General features: G+C 43.8%; 3 long non-coding RNA genes across 4 annotated transcripts; 1 reads left to right on the top strand and 2 right to left on the bottom strand.

Annotated features, from left to right (window-relative positions):
- Window positions 1–1,878: 1,878 nt before the first annotated feature.
- Window positions 1,879–6,487, bottom strand: LOC140914205 (uncharacterized). The gene is made up of 3 exons (XR_012159800.1): window positions 6,378–6,487; window positions 6,077–6,141; window positions 1,879–3,021 (listed from the first exon to the last, which is right to left on the bottom strand). It is a non-coding gene; the product is annotated as an uncharacterized lncRNA (long non-coding RNA).
- On the top strand, window positions 6,415–23,527 carry LOC140914197 (uncharacterized). 2 transcript variants are annotated; one of them, XR_012159797.1, is made up of 4 exons: window positions 6,415–6,610; window positions 7,606–8,141; window positions 20,909–20,965; window positions 23,273–23,527. It is a non-coding gene; the product is annotated as an uncharacterized lncRNA (long non-coding RNA). The 2 variants fall into 2 exon arrangements; XR_012159798.1 differs by lacking the exon at window positions 20,909–20,965.
- Window positions 20,828–24,057, bottom strand: LOC140914196 (uncharacterized). Its single transcript, XR_012159796.1, has 2 exons — window positions 23,885–24,057; window positions 20,828–23,337 (listed from the first exon to the last, which is right to left on the bottom strand). It is a non-coding gene; the product is annotated as an uncharacterized lncRNA (long non-coding RNA).
- Window positions 24,058–24,219: the final 162 nt, after the last annotated feature.

Raw genomic sequence — 24,219 nt, 5'->3', positions numbered from 1 at the left:
TTAAGCATGTAGCTTTATGAAATGTTGAAGATCAAATACTATCGACACCTCTAAAGAAGAAAATAAACATTCAGTTTCCTGATGTGCTCACCAATTTACATCATAGTGATTAAAACAGGTTAGTTAGTTAGTTAGTTAGTTTAAAAACCAAAACATAGATTTTTTTTTTTTAGCCAGGACTGTCTCCTTTTGGCTATAATAGAGTGTACTTGAAAATAGTGCCTTTTTTCCTTTTTTATTTGAAACTAAAAGTAGGGGATTAGAGTGTATCTAATCATTATTAATAGCTGAAATGAACTTTTTAATACTGCTAGTGATACCTATGTTTCTTTGAGTGTTAGGCGAAAGGAGTTATGCCATTCTACGTAGAACACAGGGCACATATTTACCTGAAGAACAAGCTGGTTGACTTTATTCTTTTTAATTGCCAAATAAATCTAAGTAACTCAGTATGCCAACCTCTGTAGAGCAGAATTCCCTTATTAGCACAAGAATAAACAAAAAGAGAGGGACCATTACCTTGCCATTAGATGCCCGCTTTGTTCCTGAGCCTTGAACGGCACCTTGGAGCCCATATTGGAAAAGAACGCCCTAGGGGAATGACCAATCCACTCCAAACTGTTGTCACAAGTCCCCTAAAAACCGCACGGTAACTATGCGCTGAGTGATTTTGACATCTACTAGATTTTTGCGCGCGTATTTTTATCCCTTCTCTCATAACTACTGAACGTTTTAGAGGAGAGGTTTCCCCCTTTCGCGTTCAATAGCTGAGCCTGCCCCTAAGCTCTTCCCATCAGCCTGAGCCATCCTGGGGCTCCTATTGCACAGCTCCAAGGAAAGGAACCTTGTGCGCGGGGCGTGCGTTTGAGTCCCTAGAAGGCTCGTGGGTCGGCGGCTACCACACTGACGTGCAGCGACGCCGGTGGCTTGTGGAGGGGGCATGGCGTTATGGCTTGAATAGAAGCGACTGCCCGTGGACAGCGGGAGTTTAAAGACCCTGCGAATGAAACACTGTGCACTTGCAGCTGGACCGTAATCAGGGGGAGCAGAAAGCTTTCTCTGGAGGTGTTGATAAGGACTGGCTTATAGGACTGGCTTATCTGGGGCATCAGCCTGGATTTCAATCACGTGGCCTGGAGGGGGGTCTCTTCCTGCTCGCCTTTGCTGACAGCTGCTTTTCCAGCTAACCTGCCCCAGCCATGGACTTGCTCACCCCTGTTCAGGCAGGGAGCCAAGGGCCCCACTTCCTGAGTCTCTGTCAACCTTGCCCAGGAGCAGGATTTGGCGACTCTGTCTTCCGGGCAGCCACGTGAAGGCTGGGCCACAGGCCGCGGCCTCTGAAAAGGGCAGAGTGAGACTGGGGGGGGGGGGGAGGCCCTCGTCGTGCAGGGCTGTCCTGGGAGAGCCGGTGTCACGGCGGAGGGCGCAGCGGTGGGCAGGGCACCTGGAACGGGGTCTGGTGGCTGTTTCAACCGGGGTGATTGGGGTGTTCGCTCTTGCTCACGAGCCAACTCTTCTTGGGACCTCTCTTCCCGCCACCCTCCTTTCTGCAAGGTCCCGAAAAAGACAGCGAGAGAGGGCAGGGGGGCGCAGGGGGCATAGCAGCGACTGAGCACTCCCTCCCCAAAGCCCCAGGCCGGGCGCATCGCCGCGCACACATCCTCCTCCCCCCACCCCACCCCAGCCTGGATGCTGCGGAGTTGCGGGGGGTGGGGGTGCAGGAGAGAGGTTAAAACTTGCCTCAGTGCCACCAGCGTTCACCATGCGGTACCTAGTACCCGCAGATAAGTCACTCGCGATTATCCGCCCACCCCCAGCCAGAGCATCCTACGTGGAGTTCATGTTTCTGCCAAAGTCTCCCTCGCAGGGTTCCCCACCGCCTCCCTCTCTCCCTGCTTCCTCCCATTATCCAGCTGGGTAGGCAAGGGCGTCTCGCTGCCAGCGCTCAAGTTTTCAAGTCGCGCATTTGACCCGTTCTGCTCAAAGGGAGAGTTACTCTGTAAAACAAAGCAAAACCACAGCACATCTGCAGTTGGCTCGGCTGGACACCAAGCCCGCTGTCCCACAGCTCTTACTCCAGGGCCAGCTTTTGTTTACGTTTGTTCTCAGCTTTGCTGAAGTTCAAGACAGAAGAATCCGCGCCTTTCTGGTCCCCCCGACCCTGGCCTGGCTCTCCAGGCCAGGGTTAAGGAGCACTGGCGGCATAGCCCGAGGTACAGAAAGGTCTGAGGAAACAGAGGCATCAATACCAGATGCATCCAGAATCCAGACTGAGAACTAGGCTGGTGCGGGGTGGGATTGGAGGGAGGTGCTCTGAGCCTATATAGTCCCCGCTTCAAAGGTTTCCTCCTCAGACCTTAGCAAATGATACCGAGGTTGAAGAGGAAAACCACTCACAAATACTGGGGATTTCAAAGCACTGGAAATGGCAAGATAGGGGATCCGCCTCCCTTTCTCTTTCCTCTGCATATTTACAATAGAAGCCTTTCTTTTTTGGTAGCAGATTTGATGGTATTTATTTCTAGCAGGGACTGCATATGTTACAGCGAGCTACAGCTCTGACACAAATGAGTTGTGACTGCTTTCCAGAGAGCTCCAGGCTACAACCCACTGCCAGATACCTTCTTCAAGTTCAAGTTACACTCGGGACACTGCAGCCTGCTGGGCGCGATCTCGCTCCTGATGAAAACAATGGCAAAGCACCAACTGACTTCAACGGGGGAAAGAATCGGGCTAAATCCGGCCCGCTTCTCCCCGCCCCCCCGACCCCTATTCCGGGAGCAGCCTCCCCCTGTTCAAGTGCTTTCCAGCCCATCCGTTTACCCCGGAGTCGATGGGGCCACCTTTGTGCCCACAGTGAACTCGATTTGGCTCGTTGTGTGCAGTGGTCATCACATGAGTTGTGGCTTTGCAGTTGTATACAAATCTTCGCCAGTAACAAAATGTGCATTGTCCAGATGATAATGTCCCTCCGCCGATTAAACGGTATTTCCCCCCACCTAGTGTCCCTAGATCTCGCGCCTAGAAATGACAAATAGTTGGTTAAAGCCACTCACACTTTCTGTTTTGATACCAGCAGACCCACGCTTTTGATGTGCCTCCTGGTATCCCGGCATGAACGCCCATTGGACCAAAGGATTCCACGCGAGACGGGCAACATACGTGTTTCTGGTGTCCTTTGGGTCCCAGTGCAATACTATTTCTTCTGTCCCCCCATCATATTAAATTGAAACTATCTGGCCTGAAGTTTCGTTGAATTGTCTCCGGATGTGGTAAATACACAATTAAGCGCTTCTCTTTAGCTGCCTTTCCAGATACAAGTTTATTTTTACAGGTGCCCTTCAGAATAAATCTTGGTTGCCCTGCTTGGCATCTGAAAAACATCTCTAACCAAAATGCGCGTGCAGAGAGGCAACGTGGTGACAAAAGGGGAGAGGGGATCTTTGAGACGCAAAAAGTGTTTCCCCAATAAGGATAAATGGGTTTCTTCCCTGCTGTGTTACAGTGTAAGGAGGAAATACGTAAGAGAGAAAAAGACTTTGGTCTTATAACACGTAAAACATGAACACGTTAACAATAGCAGTCCTTTACAAATCTGAACACCCACTGTCTTTTTCTAAATACTTAGTGTAACTGATCATCGGGGAAATATGCACATCTGCAATCTGTGTATATGCACGCAGAGAAAGATGATATGGAATGATGACTAAAGTATTATTGGACTTAAGAGTTTCATATGACTATATACACACCACAACTGGGTAGCCAAGCGGGGCAATATATGAGTCAAGTAATCACAAACAAAACAAAGACACAAGCTCCACCCTTCCTCACTTTGTATTAAATTTCGATAACCTTAGTTTTCAAAAATGTTTAGGTATTTTGTCAATTTGTTCCAGAAGTTGGGGGCTTTTTTTGTGGGGGGTTCCAGCGAGTGGCTGTGTGCTTCAGTCTCAGGGGGGCACCACCCTCTCCAAAGAAGGGACTCAGCGCTAGATTTTGGAGGCTTTTTTTTCCCTTCAAAGTATTAAAAGAACATGGTATGCTCACACCTTGAGTGTGATTCTCACAGCTTTGTGGAAGAGTAATAGATATTATTCTGTATGAGGGCTGGCTCATCATTTAAAGGATATAAACACTGTATGTGCACACACACGCTCTATAAAGTGTGTGAGAGAACAATTTTTATCTCGAAGTTCACATGCAAAAGTGAATTTGATGGTAACTGATAAAATTCAGCTGTAAATAGATCACTATCGCCCTGTAGATATTTTATTGCGATGCTTGCATTTTACTGTTATAGATGCATATTTCATTTAACTTTAATATTATGAAGCTAAAACCTGTTTTGAAATAATTCATCATCCCATTTCTGTGTATTTGGCCGTGGGAGAATTTCCCAGAGTGTGTCAATCTACCTAAACTTTCCCGCTGCTTGTCAAATCTCTGGACTTTCGCCCCCGCAATATGTATTTTTACATTTCAGCCTGGCCATTTTTACTGCGGTCTGGTAAACACCTAAACAACAATCAAGGAGCCCTGATGTGTCTCTGCTGCAGAAGATCTTTATACAGCGGACCTGGAGGTGCATTGCCCCTACCGCATTCAATGGCCTAAGAAGCCCGTTGGGGACTGCTAAAATATGAAGCGCAGAGGTGACCTCGACCCCACTGATCTTTCGGCTTCTTTTCTGAACGCCCATTTTGCCCATTGCTTGTTTCAGAGTGACTATCGCAGGCCCCTGGGAGCTGCCCCTCGCTCGCTGGCATGCAAAGCCCTCTCCAGAGTCCAGCAGCAACCCAGCGACTGTTCTGATATGCACACATACCCTCCTACCACTGGGTATGAACTGCAGCCTTAGCACTTGGGAGGGGAGTCAACGCTAGTCAGATCAGACTGCAAAGAACACTTGAGCCTAAGTTCCCACTGATGCCTCTTTGTCTTTCAAAAACAACGAACCAACAGTCAGCTGTCCTGTTCCTAGCACAAAATACATCGCAAGCCCAACTCATCAGGGCTCCTGGGCAGACTGATTGCAAAACTCGTTTATTTAAATCCTGGAGTTAGCACATTAGGAATGAGAAACAGAAGTTGTAACTAAACTTGCCATTGACACCTTTGTGTGACCTGACACCAACACAGACGCAGCTAAGTTTCGTATGGTTATGCAAAGTAACAGCAAACTTCTAGAAACAGTAACATATTTAGTCCCGGCCATTTCGGGCGGTGAGTGGGGACACCTCCCCCACCCCCTCTTCCCAACTATATTTAAAACATCAGCTGAAAAGAAAGTAATTGTAACTGACTAACAGGAACGAGTTTGGCCTCCAAAGCACTTTAAGTCAATTCAGTATCGATAATAATAATTAATACATTAGTAAATAAAACTGAGGCTTCATCGCCAGCTCCTTTTACAATTTTCCTGAAAACTACAAATGCAGGCAATGTTAAAATAAAGCCGTTTGCATGTAACTTTTCAATCAGAAGGGAAAGCACTTGGGTTCTACTTGGAGACGTGTCTCACACATTCCCCCCCCCCCCGCCTTTTTTTGGTAAGATATGTAAGAATAAACGTTACAGCTCTGGGCTTTTAAATTCTCCAGATGGAGTCATAAAGTACCTAGCGTGTATGTATATATATATATATATATATGTGTGTGTGTGTGTAAACACATGCCTGCTATTCACAACGAGGACCGAAAAGCAACTTAATCTGAAGGCAAAACCACTGAACCCCATTTCGAACAACACACTTGAACTAGTTAACTTTAAAGACAGGGAACCGCTAAGAGTGTGGCCGTGGAAGTTTCTCCCTCCCACTTGAAGATCTACAAGGGAAGGCTTCACGTCTCTCTCTCTCTCTCTCTCTGGATATATGAGCACTTAGCCAAGTTGATGATTTTTTACAACACCATCGTACTATATAGTTAAGAGTCTCGGTTTATAACGCGTTCATATTAAACATGATTTGCCAGATCATACCACGAACGGGGTGGACTAGCCTTCTGATGAATGTGTGATTATATTCTCCCTATTTCTTCTTTCCCCCCCCCACCCCCAAAAGCGATTCACTTACCCTGGCGGTGGTCCTCCGCTCCACTCGACACACACACATCTACACACACAGGAAATCGGTCTCATCTAAAGGAAAATCTGAAATCAACATTTTATCTGCACAAGATAAAGGCACACACATATAGGGCTCAGAGCTCAGGAACCCTGAGTCTGGACGAAGAAGGGGGAAAAGGGGGGTATCAGGACAAGAAACCCTGTTTCCAGCTGTGGTATGAGGTCTGGCGTGGAAAGGAGCAAAATATTCTACTCATCCCCAAGACTAGGATTCACCCCTCCTCCCTTTCTCTCTTGTTTTGACTTACGTATGTTTATAGTAGGAGCAACTGGCTCACAACTAGAGCCATTGCCGAGAGTGCGTTTAAAGGGTGGCTGCTTTACTCCACTATAATTCAGTTCCCGCATGTGAGCCTCAGCCCCGCGTCACCTGGATACTGCAGACAAACAGCGTTAAATATGCATAAGGAACAGTTCATTTCTTAAAGGAGAACTTACCCGGACAGAAAGTTCGCGGCCCAACAGTAGGAACACAGACGTGGTGGGTATTTCTTTTTCATTTGTAGAACCCTAATCCTTTCTTAGGGTGTTAATTTAAATACCCAGCCCACAGAGCTGTATAGTTCGTTCCCCTTTCTACTTCTGATTCATGTAGCCTGGGTGGGGAAAACAATCAAAAAATGAACATTAGAATTTTAGTTTCATTAACGTATCAATATTTTCACTCCAGGGAGCCCCCCGAGATGCTGAGAGCGGTCTGAGGGGCATGAAACTTCCCATATGGGGATCACACGGTCGCAGCACTAACAACCTATGCTGCTGCCATACAGTTAGTTATTTACACATATGAGGTTTTTAAAAAAGAGAACAAACTGGGACTTTAAAGTGTGTGTGTGGGGGGGGGGGGGATCCACACATGTGCATGCTTTCTTTGCTGCTTAACAGGCTACATCACTGATGTACAAGGGGCTTGAATATTTGTTTGATCAAGCTTTACATGTTGATGCTCTCTCGCTCGCTCTATCTCACACACACGCAGGTCCTGCAGTTAATGTTTAGCCAAATCCATATTTTTTAAAAAAAATTTATGTATTTATTTATTTATTTTTGCTCAGACGAAAGCACAGTTCAGAAATGGATTGGCAGCACGTCTAGGACCTCTCATTGAAGTTTTTTCAACGATGAGTGGATTTGCATTTGTCTAGAGCCATATCTTCACATGTTTACTAAGAGCAAGATCCTGAAACCCATATTCAAGTTTTGAAGTCAATAGCGGTGCTGACTGAATAAGGGCTGCAGGTTCATGCTCTCTCTCTCTTTCACACACACACACACACACACACGGTTGAAAACTCACTGCCAAAGTGCTCTCGCTAGACAATTTCGGCTAGAGATCTGTTGATGTTAGAAAGTCCCCACGTGAGACATAAACGCTGCTTGAGAGATCCTATCTTCCCTACCACTCATGTTCATCTTTTTCTTCAGATCTCCCAATCTACTGGTTTATGATCCGATATTTTCTCTCTCTCTTTTTAGGTGTCATTTCTTTTCGTTTCGGACAATAACACATTTTTACAAGTGGTTGTAAAGTCTTTAGCGCCATCTAACGGGAGCAATACGTCTTTCTGCTCCACAGAGAACATGGCTAATTAATAAGCGGTTTGTTCAGTTTTGTTCCCTTTTTCCTCCTAATTTTCTAATTGCCAATTGCACATTTGTTAAAATACAAATTATTACAGGATACAGGAGTGTGTTATCTGGATTCCCTTTATGGAATTGCAAACTGCTCCAAAGACAACCAACAGGATTATAATGTTCCAAACTCTGCCTGCTTCAGGGGATTTTTTTGTTGTTGTTGTTGAGCTTCTATCCATTTGCCTGAAAGCACCTGCTTCTACTTTTAGAGATCTCTGCATGCAGAAAATTAGCTACAATCTTGCACCTCTCTGGAAGAAAAAAATTCGGGAGCAAGTCCTAATGGTAGCCTGATTTCTGTAAAGCAGCTTGCCGGCGTGGGATGCAAAGTACATTTTAAATGTACATGATGCATCTGTTTTTCTTCAATTCAACAGGTACATTATAAAGTCATTAAGTGTCTACAACTTTTCTTCACTCCCCCCCCTTAATCTGACTGGAGCAGAAAACTGAGCTGTGCTGGTACAGTAATGAGATTTATGGGGGGGCGGAGTGAGTGTTAGGCGATCTCCTAACCTGCAAGAAATGGCTTCAGGATCCTTTTTTTTTTTTTTTTTTTTGGGGGGGGGGGGGTACGTAGGAATCAGTTACCTGAAAAGATTTTACAGCAAAATTCTTGACACTAAAGAGGAGGTACCTGTAGTAAGAGAGGGGGATTTAATCCCCTATACAATTCTGCTCAAAGGTCCAACTGTGTTTTGTAACCTAGTAGAGGTCTTACACCCCAGGAATTTCCAGGAGACTATATGGGAACTTCGGCTTTTTTGTTTTTTCTCTCCCAGTTGCAGCTGTGAGGAGCTGGCAGATCAGCTCCTTTCCTAAGAAATAAAAAGGCGAAATGAACAAATACCACCTTGGCCTGAATGAATGCTGGTGTTCAGGATTAAGTTGTAGGTTGAGTGGGCAGCCAGAAGGCCTTTTGGTTTGGGATGTGGCTCAGCCCCAGACATTTTCTGCTGAACCAGTAGTAAACAGCAGTACTAGAGGAAATGTAGGGTGGGATTGTCACAAGCATTCAGGATTAGCCTAACTCTGCTACCAGTGGAGTAAAAGAGTTAGGTCAACACTGAGCATTCTTGAAAACCCCACTTTTAATATAGACAGAGGCCTGTAAGACAAACTGACTGCTGCATTCGCTTCTATCTACTGCACTTGTGTATACAGTCCCAAAGGAAGGCAGAAAGTATTCTCTCTACACGTTGCGGTATTTTACTCCATGAACAGTAACCTTGTTGTAACCTTAAGTATCAAGAATTGTATTTACATCTGTTAATTCTTCAAATCATATTTACTTGGAGTCCATTTCTGAACTTATGTGATAACTGGACGCAGATCTCTGTGAAGTTCTTGTTTCCTATATCATGTACAGTTAAAACATCTTACATCATGTCCAGGAGGACAACATTATTGAACTGATAAAGGAAAATATAATGTAATGCTCCTTTAGATAAGCAACTAAAAAGGGAAATGATCAAAAGTGCATCTCTTCTGATGCTGCTGCTCCATACTGCACTATATTAGGCAGACAGTTCATCATCATCATAACCGCTGAACCAAACCATTCTGTGTTGTGTGGCCAAATTTTATGTAAGGTTTTGCATTGTTAAAGTTATAGGAGTGATTTATAACAACCACTGCTCTGGGCAGTCTTCTGACATTTTATGAACATTACTGACTAATAACAAAGTATATACCCTCCCCCTTTCATCCCACCATCTCAGTGAACCTTGCAAATATACGTGAAGTTTCACAGCACCCAAATAAGGTAGGTATTATTAGTAATCTTATTTTATATGTGAGAAAACTGAGACAGAGCCCTACATTTTCAAAAGTGACTAATGATTTTTATGCTCGGGTTTGTGGGTGCCCAAGCTGAGACTCCCTAAAGAAACCTGATTTTCAGAAAGTGCTGAGCAGCCACCCTCTGACAACCAGGCTGCCTCAAGGTGTCTCCAAGTGGGCACCAAAAAACGGAGACCCCCCTAAATCATTAGTCACTGTAAAAAATTAGGCCAAAGAATGTGAGTGACTTATCCAAAGCCACATAGGGAATCTGTGCAGAATGAGGACTAGAAGGCAGCTCAGGCTTTTAGTCATGTATTCTAATCATTAGACAACAGATGATGTTACCATCTTTTTGCATGATGAGTTATCATAAGCTAAACCACAATTGACTTTTATTTTGGTATGAGGATGATGTTTTTACAGCCTTTGTCCTGAGCTGAAAAGTTCATGCCTTGACAGATACCTAGAATCCCAATATTAGGAAGCAGAAGTTTATTCCTGAAGATCCAGAGAAATCTCTAAAAAAGTGTCAGCTCCATTGTGAAATATATATAACATAGCTCCAATTATGTTATCTTTTACATTGTAGAAACAAAAATACCTTTCGCTTTCTTAAATGAGGAATAAATATGAGGAAAGCTGTCCCAAAATACTCTACCCACATGTTGTTCAAATCAAATATTTCTTAGGGGTATTTATCAGTTGTCCCCTTTCTTAAGAGTCCGAATCCAGGAGGATGGCTATTGACATGGATCTTTGTCACAATTTCCAGTTTAAAAAGAAAGGTCCAACATGAACTTGGTGCAGGATTGATACTTTTAGCTACGAAGCAGCCATCCAGGGAGGATTTTGTTTTAATCAGCTAGGAAAAAAAGATTGCAACTTGACCTAAAATATGCCACCTATTTTCTTTTGCTCATATAATCTGATGTACTTCTGAGTTTTCTTTTATATTCAAAGAAGTTAAGCTGCAGCTCTGAAAGTCTTTCAGCACTGTGGCTTTTCACATACTCAGAAGATGAGTGCAACGCCTAAAGGAAACTGAAGGCAAACTGGATATCTCTGTTGGTCCCAGAAGGGGCACAAGCAGGATCAGCTGCAGAAGGGTAAAGGTATCTTACATTGTTACAATCCCTTGATTAGAACACCTGAAGGCTCTGATCCTGAATCCACTGAAGTTGATGGAAACAGGATTCTATTCAAGTTCTTTTTACTGAACCCATCAATGAGGTATCTAAATGGTCCTTATGTTTTTTTCTAGAGCTCATTTAATATTTGGGTGGATAAATAACCTGTCAACCTCCACAGACTTCCTTTATCCTTTTTGCCTTCCTGCAGAAAGATTAGGGGCCAGGTTCTCCTTAGTCTAATTTCTTAGTACCACTCCAGCAGACCAAAGGAGCTCTGAACTCCATGGCTACAATTGCTAAACCTAGGTGCATAAAGTTAGAAACCTAAATCCACACTTGGGCATGATGAGAATAACAGCGGGTTGATTTTCAAAGGTGCTAAGGACTGGCAGGAGCAAGTGATGCAACAAGAGTGGTGGATGCATAGTACCTATGAAAATCAGGCACTTTTTATTTAGATGTCAATGTCTGGATTTAGGTGAGTAAAACTAGGTACACAAGTTTGAACATTTTGGCCCATGTGTTCTATTTCTTCAGGGCCCTCTAATCTTAAACCTTTACCATAGAAAACTCTGAATGATTTCAGTGTTCCACCTTGCTAACAATATGGTTTGAATCAGATACACTGCACAAAGACAATTTTGATTTTTAAGAAGAATCTGTTTTTATTCCTTTGGGTATGAAAAAAAAACTTGGTGGAGCTTGTCTACCTTGATAGTCAACACACAGCATGTGCATTGTGATATGGATGCACTGATACGACATGTTTTCTTTCCTTACCAAAATAACCTAGCAGTTAAAACAGCCTTGCTGAAGAAACACATTCATTTAGCAATCATGCAATTTCACAATACATATTGATATCACATTTTAGGATGGAAAATACAACACTAAGCAGTAGTAAAAGAAGGTTGAATAATAGCAATTTGTGAAATTAGTTACAGGAGCAAAGGTTGCCTTTTCTCTTAAAGCTCTGTATTCATCTGGAAATCGTAACATCTTTGCACGTGATCCAATGCTGACTATGACTTTACAATCAATGTAGACAAGGACAAGTTGTGTTCAGCATGATGTCACATAGCGAGGGCAAGGTTTCAGCATGACGAGCTGCCATGAAGCTGAACATGATTTGTCCTTATTGACACTGAACGCAAATTCGTCGTCAGCATCATGTCAAGTAACTCAAATTATTAAACATACTGTATTGCCAACCCCAAGTGATCAAAAATCACCCATCAGCCCCCCAAAATCCCAGCATTGGCTTAAAAAGCACTACATTTAAAAATAATAATACATTTGGGATTCTTTTATTTACCTTCTGGTTTCCAAACCTTTAAAGGGCAGTTGGAGTTTAGGCTTTTCTCCACAATCTTGAGGGCCTTTTGTAAAAAATGAAAGCTGAGATTTTCACATGGCCTCAGGAGCTGGACTTGAAGAAGAACACCAAATATAGTGAGACTTGCATTATAATCATTAAATTCATCCTGTCCAGATGGCCAGCACAAAGCTTATAGAGAGATGGATTTGTACTAGAATAGTACAGAGGAAGCCAGAATAACCAGTCACTAGATTTGTGAGCAAAACATATCTCAGAGACCTTGTCACCTCTATGCTTTAGAGTAAACTTTCTTCCATGGTACTTCAGCCTCCTGGGGAAAGGGCAAAGGGAACTGGACTCCAAGAACCAAAAGTAATCTAGTTAATTATTGCACCTGCTCATCTTTGAGGACGATCTTGGTCATGTCTACTTCCTCAAAGACTAGGATACACTTCATTCCTGATTCTCCATGGAAGATTTCCTATTGCTTTCCATGGGAACAGGTCTAAGCCCTTAGCTATGCAATTAGTATCATAGCTCCAGTCACTGGCAAAAGTTAGCACGGCACAAGCACAAAACAATGTGTAAATACTTACAAATTTGTTATTTTTCACTCTGTGTGTGCGGGGGGGGGGGGATGAGGGGGAGGGAGGAATACTGGAAGGGCCTACTTCTCCAGGAACGGTTTCTCCAGTCTTAATATTCAAATGGTAAAGTACAGTTTTTATTGAGCTATGTGTGAGCAAAACAATGTATTAAATTGTACCTAAAAGTGCATTCTCCTCATCTTTCCATTACTCAAAATTTGATGGATGGATTTAGCTCAAAGTTTAAAAGAAATATGCACCCTCTGGCTCCAAGATGAGAAATTTCAGCTGGGAAGGAGAATATTTAAGAAAGTTCTGAGCACATGGAAGCAAGACCAAGTTGTGGTCCATCCTTAGCTATCACAAAAGCTATAATAGACTCCTGCTCTCTTTTCAGTTTCAAAGGGCAGCAAAAATAAAGGGCAACATTTGGAAAGTGGTACTGAAATTGGGTGCCTTGCTGTTGTGATGATCAGCTTGAAGGTCTGAGTACCCCCCACTCTAAGGAAGTCACTTGGAGGTGCAGGTGTTCAGCACCGCTAGAAATGAGGGGCGATGTGTTTCACATTGGGAACTCCTCTCCCACACACACACACACCAGCCTTTATTATTTAGTATTATTATTTGTATTATCAGAGTACCTAGGAGCCCCAGTCATAGCCCTGGACCCCCACTGTGCGCAGCGCTGTACAAACACAGAACAAAAAGACAGTCCCTTTCCCAAAGAGCTTACATTCTATGTATTAGACAAGAGACAACTGATGGATAGAGACATGGGAGTACAAGGAAACAAATCTGACTTCTGCTCTACCAAAAGCAAAAGCACATTCAGGGGAAAAATTTCAAAGAATCTCCTACTTGTGTGTTTGCAAAATTGCTCACACGCCAACCTGATGAGTTCAAAAATCATGAGCCAGAACCTAAAATCAAGAGATTGGCCTAAAAATCATGAGATTTATTTTGAAAATAAATAATTTGTGCTTTTTCATTAAATATTATTTCTTTCTTTTCTGTCTTCTGACCTTTCCCTGCTCATTCCCGGTGTGTGAGACAGTCATAGGTTAACAGTTCAATGCTCCAGCTCCCCATACAGCTTCTCCTGGACTCTTCCCCTCCCTCCCACTGCACACAGCTCTCCCTGCTCCTCCAATCTTCCCAGCAGTTCTCCTGCCATCCTCAGCTCCCACACCTGGCAGGCTCCTGCAGCTGTACCCTGTCACCCAGCAAGATCCTGTCCCCCTCCCAGGCCCATTTCCCCCCATTAACCTCCTGTAGCCTTTCCAACTCCCTAGCCTCCGGTCCTCTGGCAGGCTCCGGCAGCTTCCCAACTTTAACTGCCTGCATGCGGTGGAGTGCAGTAAGGCCCCTGCTGTGGAACTTAGAGGGGCAGCTCTTCTGGCCAGTCGGGGGCAGAGGATAAGCAAGCAGTTATGGCTGCCTGTGGCACAGCACCCTCTATCAGCCAAGGGGGAAACTGCAGGTGGTTCTGGCAAAAGTTCCTTTGTCATCTGGTGAGACTCTGAGCAACCCCCAAATTTGGATGCTTTGCAAGGGCAGTGCTAGCAACACTGCATTCCCATCTGCCGGCTCAAACTGGAGCCCCTTCAAAATGTGACCATGTCACATCTGAAGTCAATGGAGTTACATTAACGTAACATACAGCTGGCATAAGTAAGAGGAGAAGTAGTTCCTTGTTTTCAAACTTCCATTGCTAACAAAAAATGGTACAATGAACAGTTTAGAAGCATACCCCTCTATTCTCCATAACAATGTGTACTCTTTTTCATATTTCAGGACATGACTTGTCCCTCCCTGTCATTCTCTGAGGGAGGCCATGCTTCCTCACTGCCAAGTACCTGTAAAGGTGAGCTCAAAATGGGGAATTAGCTGCACCTAGTGCTCCGTCCCTCAGTCAGCATGGGGAAGCATACAGTTAGTAGGCTCTGATCTGCAATCAGGGCAGAGCTGCTAAGCAGTCTATGAGCCCCAGGTAAGGGTGAGCACCAACCAAGTCTAGGGCTGGGTGAAGACGGGGTAGTTGATAGGATACCATGGGCCTCCTGGCCTAATATGGGGTGCTGCCACCAAGGGGTGGGGTGCTAGGGGGTAAGGGGATGCAGGCCTGCCCAACTCCACCACCTCCCAGCCAAGGGCCCTGATAGTGGCAGAGTGGTCCGCCACTGCATCAGTGGGGATCCAGCCAAAACACGCTGACCTCCTATCAGGCCAGCACTCAACCAAATTGTTGTCTCGTTTCCCTGGGCTACTTCCTACATCCCCAAGGTTTGGTACCTCTATGTTGTAGTTGTCCTCTGTCTCTCCAGAATAGGTGGCCAGCAGCAGCCCTAGTAGCTCGTAGGTGTCTCACTCAGCCAGTGGCCCTGGGATCTCTGGCCAGTCCCCAGGAGGCAGCCCTGGCAGCTCCTCTGCAGGCTCCAGCAGCAGGCAGGATACATCCATCTCCTGTGATGGCTCCACCACAACTAAGCTGCAGGGCCCATCTTTTGTACTTCCACTTCCTGTCCTGCCCTTCCGCTTCCAATGAGGCAGACATGGCTTTCCTGGTTCTGCACACCAGGGGGCGTGTTTTGATCCTTCCCTGTCACTCTTTGAGGAAGGTCACGCCTCCTCGCTACATGCATGTAATTATGAAGAGTGCTATATCACTCCATTATACAAGTAGGGGCCTGATCCTCTTCTCACTCACATTAATTTTACACCAGTGTAACTCAACTGACTCAAATGGACTTTCTCCTGATTTTGGCCAGTGTGAGAGGAGAAAAAGTTCCCTCTGGGCACCCAGACTTGTGTGCTGAATGGGGAGTGTTCAGTGATAAACCCTGGAATTCCACGCATGAATCAAAGGAAATGTAATTTTTATGTCATTTCAACAGTATCTTATTGTATTGCTTTGTAAGTAGTAAAAAATGTCATTAATACTAAAAATTTTCATAGGTTTAAGGGTTATTGGGAGAGGTCTGTCACAAACTGTTTTCTGCTGTCTCTGGAAAAGTTAATGCAATTTTTTTTTAAAAGTAGGTGTAATGAAAGCTTAGACGGTGAGATGAGAACATTCCTGGGTGAAGATGTGAGAGGATGGACTTGATTTGGTAGTTTCCTGCCATCTCTCTCACTTTATTACCGTGATGCGACTGTAGGTGGAAAAAGTGAACAGTTTTTATTTGTAAGAGCACAAGGGGTTGTGTCAGTGCCAAATGTTAACCAGATGACCCACTCATATATGATCAAAAGAAAGTGTCTGCAGAATCACATGTTTAGTGCTATACCCAAGTAATATTTGTGTAAACGCCAACAATATAAAAATATGCATTTGCATGGAAACAGCAATAGTTCTTCTGGAAGATTATAAAGAATCTATAACTTGATTCACTGACTCATGTTAAAAATAATCATAAGACATTTCCATTTGACTATTGCAAGACTTTTTGCATGACTGACGGCTTGTCTTCTACTTTCTGTTTCACTCTGATCTTCATATTACCATTAGCGTTGGGCAAGCTGGCAAAGGTGTGGTATTGCGTTAGGTACAGATAAGCATCTAAAAGTTCAGCTGAAGAGCTGAAGTTGAATTTTGAAAGGAACTTCCGTCATCCGCTCTCCTCTGCAAACCTCCACATCAATCTGTCTTACAAATATCCAGCCATACTTAACTGGGTCCACCAAAATATACTGTATTTTGGCATAGCTGGTATTTCTTATATCATCATCTTCTCTCTTCCACTGAGTGCTATTAAAGAAAGCTCAGCAATAACTGTCAGTCTGGACAATTTCAAAATATGCCCACCAAGCCTCCAGTGACATAGTTCCAACAGCATTTAATCCTCTGCAAACAGCTTGCTAAAAGAGACAACTAGGCCACTCCTACGATCAGAAGTGTATGGGCAACGCTTAAAAAGTTTGCTGCATAGCCATATTGGATAGGAGTGTGAAAAAATTAAACCCGTAACTGTCATAACTATGCTGGCAAAAGTGTAGGTGCAGCTTACATGGAGAAGAAAATCCTTTTGTCGCTATGGCTTATTTTGTTCAGGGAGCTGGTACAAGCTATACCAGCAAAAGCACTCTTTTTCTGGTATAAGCTGTGTCTACACTAGGAGGGTATGCTGGCATAGATCTATGAGTATACCTATATCAACAAACCCTTTCGAGAGTAAACAGGGTCTAAAGAAGTAGCAGGCTACTTGGCCTTTCCAGTCTATCAAAAAGCTGAGAGCTGGGGCTTTCTTTAGTGGTGATTATCTAGCTAGAGATGGAGCAGAGATGATATACAATGACATAAGAAATGCTGGAAACCATCTGCTTGGTGGGCTCCATCATGCATGCCCTCCATTCAGAGAACTCCCGCTGAAGTCAATGGGAGTTTAGCGTGCAGATGGCTTCCAGGACTGGGACCAACACTAGTTTAAAAACAGCTGTATTTGTAGTATGATGGCATGACACTAAGTGTATTATTTTCCATACAAAGAGTTTGAGTATTAGTGAGTACCGAAAAAATGGCAAAAAGGTGCATTACATAGAAATAGATTTGTCTGTTGTTCTTAGATGAGCTTAAAACAGCTCAGCAGTGGCTTGACTTGCATAGCCCAAATGTATCCAAAAATAGTTTGTTTTCTTTCTTTCTTATATGGATTACATCTCTATGGAATTTGAGACAAAATGGTCCACTTAAACTCAGAGTAATATTTGATCATATAAAACTGAAGTGTAGAAGTTTACTGGTACTACAGCTTTCTGTTGTAATGGATTCAAAACTGATGTGTCAATTAGAAAAAATAGTGTGTCTCCTAAAACAAGGTCCATTTTTGATGCAACAATGTTTGTTAATAGCAAATCTCTCATACAGTCAAAACAATATAACTCTGTACATGATCGTTGCCATATACACATATTATACATATTCACTGAAGATATGTTGACGAGTCAGTCAGCTGATCTGTATAGCTCTGGGATATGGCTATTGATTTAACAGTAAATTAAATTAGAGAAAGTGTTGTCTAACAGTTAAAGCACAGCCTTAGGAGTGACTTAGGCAAGCAACTTAAACTCTCTGTATCAGTTTCACTCTCTGCAAAATAGGGAATAAGAATAATACTTCTTTTTCTTACAGAGGCACTTGAAGATTTATGAATGTATCTAAAATAGTTTGACATTTTTTGATGAAAAGTGCAATATATGTGTGAATTATTATTATTATTGAATAATGATTATTGGAATAAAACTGGACCTTTAACTTCAGAAATTTGAGGCAGGTTAGGCATTAGCCTCTTTACTGCTACTATCTATGTGGGCTTTAGGGCCAGGTTGTCCTCTGTTCAGGTCTTTGTCCCACAAGGCAAGTGTTTTCACCCCTGGCATTTCCCTCAGTTTGTTCTGTGTGTGGCAGGAGGCTTAGTTCATGGAACGTACAGATCTCCTGAGACCCTCTAGAGGTCTTACCCAACTGGTTGGAGGCCCTGTGCCTCTGTGCTATCTGCCACCACCTTATTTCCCTGCTTCTCTGGCAGCACGACCCTGAGAGAGACATGGAGCCATAGCTTCCCACTCTCTTTGCTGTCCCAAGAACCATACTTCAAGGGATTGTTCCAAGTGTGGAGAATGAGCCCACTCAAAGTACTGCTGAAACAGTGAGCATTGACAGGTTTCAGAGTAACAGCCGTGTTAGTCTGTATTCGCAAAAAGAAAAGGAGGACTTGTGGCACCTTAGAGGCTAACCAATTTATTTGAGCATGAGCTTTCGTGAGCTACAGCTCACTTCATCGGATGCATACCGTGGAAACTGCAGCAGACTTTATATACACACAGAGAACATGAAACAATACCTAAGTCTGCTGCAGTTTCCACGGTATGCATCCGATGAAGTGAGCTGTAGCTCACGAAAGCTCATGCTCAAATAAATTGGTTAGTCTCTAAGGTGCCACAAGTACTCCTTTTCTTTTAGTGAGCATTGAGTTAGGCGGGGAATCCCTGTTGAGCTGACGGAGGTACAATGCGACAGAGAGATTGGCTGTCCCTCTGCCTCAGTTATGGATGGGCCCCTGCGCCATCCCCTTCCAAACTATGGCTCCACATCCCCAAGGTACCCCCAGAGATCGCACTTCTCCCTTCTGCACCCCCTTTCTGTGCCTGAATCCACCAGGTGTTCATCCCTTCCACCCACAGAGGCAAAGGTGATGATTTGGCTTTAATGGCCTTATAAGCCACCTAGTCCCATTTCTCAGATCACATCTGGATGACAGTGTATACATCCAGCACTGCTTTTTCAGCTTATTCGTTAATATTTTAGAATAAGTACATAATAAAAATGATGAAGGCTGTTGCCTTCAGCTTAGCTACTTACAGAAAATGTTATAAGGATATTAAACCAAACAATGGCTTGTTCTCATCTGGCTCTCCAGATGTTTGCTATGACTCTTTATTTTCTATCAATCAGTTAACCATGGTTATCTCTTTTCCTTAGCAACATAGCTCCAAAACACAATCAAAGAAACTGAAGGCAAATAATGAGGACTAGATTGTATTTGATCACTGCCAATTGTTTAAGGGGAAAGGAGACTGCACAAAGCATTGCCAGCTTTGCACTGCTGCACAGTGGCCTGGCACAAGTTCGGTCCTCCCCATGCCCCCATGGGCACTACCCATTCCAAAGTGGACCCTGCAACAGTAGCCTCTCTATCAGTGGACACTGACTCCTGCCGTGTGACAGGGATGGCACCATTTGAAAATCATTCCCTTGTCATGTAAACAGGAGGGGAAACACTGAGTAGTATCTTTCTCTTGCCAGCACTCCTGGGTGTGCCACTTTTATGACAGACCCCTCTCCACACCTTCAAGAGGTTGCAAGCTGCCATGCTTTACAGTGTAGCACTGCATACCTGCAGAAGCTCCTGGAGGGATTACGTCTCTTTGGGCTCTGGCCCCAACTGTGACTTCTGACTGCTTGAAAATCTGGCCCTCCACTCTTTGGAAAGTCTAGTCCTAAATGGTTCTGCCTACACAGCAATTAAACACCCGTGGGTGGCCCAGGCCAGCTGAGTCAGGCTCTCAGGGCTCAGGCTGCAGGGCTGTAAAACTGCAGTGCAGCCATTCAGGCTCAGGGTGGAGCTAGGACTCTGGGACCCTCCCACCTTGCGGGGTCCCAGAGCTCAGGCTCCAGCCTGAGCCTAAACAGCTGTACCTCAATTTTACAGCCTCACAGTCTGAACCCCGTAAGCCCAAGTCAGTGACCTGGGCCACCCACGGGTGTTTAATTGCTGCATGGATGTATCCAATGAGCAAGCTGGAAAGTCACCATCCTAACGCTTGTTGTTTTTGCCTAGTTCACAGGTAGCATGGAAATATTTGCAGTGTTCATGTCAAATATAATGCACAAGTCAAGTAAAAATAATGCACTATGCTGTCATTTGGATGAACTCTTAAGATTCCGCTAAATACTGTTTTAACATCAGACTCAAGAAAATTCCCCATTTATTTGTATTACCTTTCTGTTTTAAAATACTGAGCATATTTCTTAATTCCAATGTATTTTAAAAAGAGAGAGAGATTCTCTGTGGAATGAACAGATTATGCTAGTCCACTTGGGGATCGACATTATTTCTTGCTGTTAAATTTCTCAGGGAATGGATGTTAATATCATGACAGGTATTTGACAGCAGTACTAGAAAAGAAAAGAGATGCATCAAGTCATTCGATTAGAGATAGAACGGAAAGGGGAAGATAGCATGTAGTGATACCTGCAAATTCTCCTGTCAGAGTGAATCTCTTGTTAAATGTAACTACACTAGTGCCTGGTCTTGGCCAGATTTGAGACAATGTGTGTTTTGCCATTGACTTGAATGGGAGCAGGACTGAGTCTCCAAATTATGCTTTCCCATCCATGCACAGAACTCCCATTGACTTCACTAGGTGTTGCAAATTCATCTCAGGAGGCAGAATTTGGCTCTGTTAAAAATCTCCAAGCTATGGGAGTGGAGACTGTATGCAGGGCAGATCAGATATTATACAGAACAAGTATGAAATACAAACCTCACAGAATTAACATATATTGTCACATTCTATTAAGGGCTTCTGTTGGGCTAGATCAGATTAAATGCAGTGAATCCCAGTCATTTTACAGCATATGGAAATATTGTCATGGATAGATTTTTTCATTAATGAATATAATGGAGAATAATGAACAATAGACAAAAAAGAGAGACGATGTAAAGCCAATCAAAGGAAGGGCAGATGTTTAAAAAATCTTTTACTATTCAGGATTGTGATCCAACAAAAGCAATTATGTTTCTGCTTTCTCAATTCCAAAACAGCAGAAAGAGCTTTGAGGTTTTCCAGTGCCTATCTACACACCGTTAACTGAACAGAAGGTAACAATAATACCAAACATAGCCAAAGGCAACTGATTCCATGCAATGCTCATAATTTGGGACATTCATGAATTAAACGGGACCATAATCAAGACGGTGAAATATATATAATCAAAAATTGCCTAAGAAATCTATAAGGAGCCTAATTAAACTCTGCTATTCCACTGGGGGGAAAAAAGGAATAATTAAAACAAAACAAAAGCACCATCTACAGGTGGAAATTGCACTTGGTATCTGCCCTCTGAACTCATGGAAATATAATGTTTGGGATTTTGTCAAGAAATGGTTGATGTATTGCAGCAGAAAGAAATTTTGTTTCTTGGTAAAATGATTGATGTTATCTTTGCGAAAGGGTTTGCCAATGTCCTCCTGTTTTCTTGAATGGATAACTACTGTGATGTAATTAAATATACAGTGGACCGTATTCTGCTCACAGCATCATTAGCCAGGCAAATTGATTCAAATCAATGGGGTTGAATGGGTATAACTGAGGGAAGAATGTGGCTCAGTGTGCACAGGACAGAAGAGGGAACTGACAAGCAAATCAAGGATGTCCAAATGCAGATAAAATCCATGACTTTATCAACATTTGTCATTATTCATCTGTGATTTGTTTGCCTCCCTGCTGTTCTTCTATCCTGCTCACTTGCCCTGGCAGGGACCTCTTCAGTAAGCCAAGCAACCCAGGCCAGGCTCCCCACTTCATTTGTTCCTTTCAGTTAGGGAGAAGGAAACCCATTGTGTGTATCTGTGTGGTTTTTTTTACAGGGAGCACAAATGGCATTTCTTCACTGGAGTACGGGGGCCAGGAACCTTGTGCGTAACCTCTTGCAACTGGCCAGCCAGTTTGCAAAGGAAACACTAGTTTATAGCTACACATTAAAATATGGGCCTAGATTCTCAGCTGCACCTAGTGTCTACTGGGTGCAGCTAAGATGAGTATGAGGGGCTGTAAAAGAGCCAGCTAGGGATCTCTGATTCTGGGGTCAGTTCTTTGTTAGCCTGGATGGTGTAGATTAGAGCAGCCTCAGGATGTAGTAATCTACATCAGACGGCTATGTCCTCTAAGACAGCAGTTCCCAAACTTTTTAGTCCGGTGACCCACCGACTGCATTTTGTCTTATTTTGCAACCCACCCGGGGTCCAAATTTGTGGGCAGAGGAGAACCAAAATCATAGGCCAGCATCCTTCTCCTCTTCCATTGCCTCCTCCTTCTCGCTCCTCAGAAGGGGCACTGACCACCCAGAACAGCACCCTCCACCCCAGCACAGCAACCCTAACCCTGGCCTCGTGCAGAGGGGAGGCTCCAGGGGAGTGGGGATTGGCGAGCAAACCCATCCTCTACTCATCTCATAGTGGCATCTCTGGTTCTGTGGGACTGGGCCCAGCTCTGTGCTCCAAGCATTGCAATCTGGTGCATGGGATCATGACAAGGGGCGGCCAGGACAAATTTGAGTGAGTGGCATCGGGCAGCCAGATCAAACCTGAGAGGTACTGCAATCCCATGTGCTAGGTCACAACGCCTGGAGTGAGGAGCCAGGCCAGCCCCATGGGACAAGAGCCACCACTTTGGAGTGAATGGGGGGCGGGCCCACTGTCCAACACCTCCCCCGCCCGGGGATCTCCCCGCCACACCAGGCCCACGACCCATCTAGAACCTTCCCACGACCCTCTGTTTGGGAAACGCAGCTCTTAGGGGCCATCTGTGAGATGGGAATTGGCGTAGGCCAGTAGTTCTTCAGCCATGCCCCTTCCTGCCCACAACACACTACTTGAAATTGCTGCTGTAGACACAGATTGAATAGGAATCAGCTGTGCCAGCTTTACACGAGCTGGGGCCTACTCCACACCAAGGGAATCCTCAAGTGGGAAGATTCAGAATCTCTCCAGTCTCTTTGCACTACCCCAGTGGTGCAAAGAGACCCAATGATTTAGAGAATCTGGCCCATAGTGTCCTTATTCCTTACGTCAATCAACTCAGCTAGATGGAATGGTAAGGAAGACAAAATTCAAAGAGAATCAAAGTATGTCATTTTAGTTCTTTTATGGATAAACATGCATAATCTGATGTCTTGCTTAGACAGTTATTTTAAAAGAAACTTGTAATCTTTTTTAATTAAAATGAATGGAGAGGAATAGACTATAAATATGAATACAACAAAGTAGGAGTTGACAGCACACAGCCTTCCAGACAATCTCTTTCAGTTGTTATAGAGTATAATACAATATTGGTTTTCCTCTGCAATTTTTCCATAATGTTTATGTTTGTTTTAGGTAGCAGATTACCCTTTTTTTTTCTTCTTTCAGATTTCATGTCTTGTGGAATAGGCCCTCACTTTACAGCTAACATGGTGGAAAGCAAATGAGAGTATCTGAGAGAAAAAGAGACAAAGAGATTTTTGGTTTAAGCAGAACACATCTGAATTGCGGATGTACTATTATCAGTATTAAGCTCTGAGTATTAAAATGCTGATTGTTCCAGTCCTCATTACCTTATTTTACCTCTGCCTTTTCCCCATTGCATGCTTTGCTTTACCTCCATTGTCTGTCTGCTTAACTTGTAAAATGCTAAAAGAAGTTTTGATATTTACCTGTTTATGATTAAATTGCGAAATGATTTGCTTAGTTCTGTTCTAAATTAAGGTCTGCATTAAATGTCATAGCATTTATCTTTCATAAAATGAGACAGCTAGGACACTAATTTCCGAGGTATTCAATCACTGCCCTATGCCACTTGAGAGGCAGTTTGGGAATGAGCCTGCCCACAGTTCACAGCTCACTGACAGCACTGAGATGGAATCATAAAAGTCAATTAATCATTAAAAGCTGTTACAAGCACATATCGAACCAGTCTGGCACAAAATGTTAATCAGTCCCATATCAATATCATAAATTCCTGCAAATTGGAGCGATCGATACCTTTAAGGCCTAATGAATCAATCGGAGGGCACTAGGCCGCTCCTCTGGGTCCCAGTAACATGGCTGCCCTGCGACTGCTACATCTCCAGGCGTGCTGCCAACAGAGGTCACCTATCCCAACAGGCTGTTCACTTCAGCAGCAGTTACCACGGTGACAGCATGTCACTGTTGCCCTAGTGTCCTTCTAGGTAAGGTGGAAACCAATGCATCACTGCCTTTGATGGATTTGTCAATAATACTTAGCAGGGGAGGGGAACTGCTCACATAACACTCGCAGGTCTGCAGTCCCTGAGCAGTTTGGGGTGATTTAATTGTTTGAAGAGATGTGTGCTTCT

This window comes from Lepidochelys kempii, chromosome 1 (genome assembly GCF_965140265.1).
Source record: "Lepidochelys kempii isolate rLepKem1 chromosome 1, rLepKem1.hap2, whole genome shotgun sequence".
Lineage (NCBI taxonomy): Eukaryota > Metazoa > Chordata > Testudines > Cheloniidae > Lepidochelys > Lepidochelys kempii.
The sequence above is the reverse complement of the archived record's forward strand: the minus strand, read 5'-3'. Positions and strand labels throughout refer to the sequence as shown.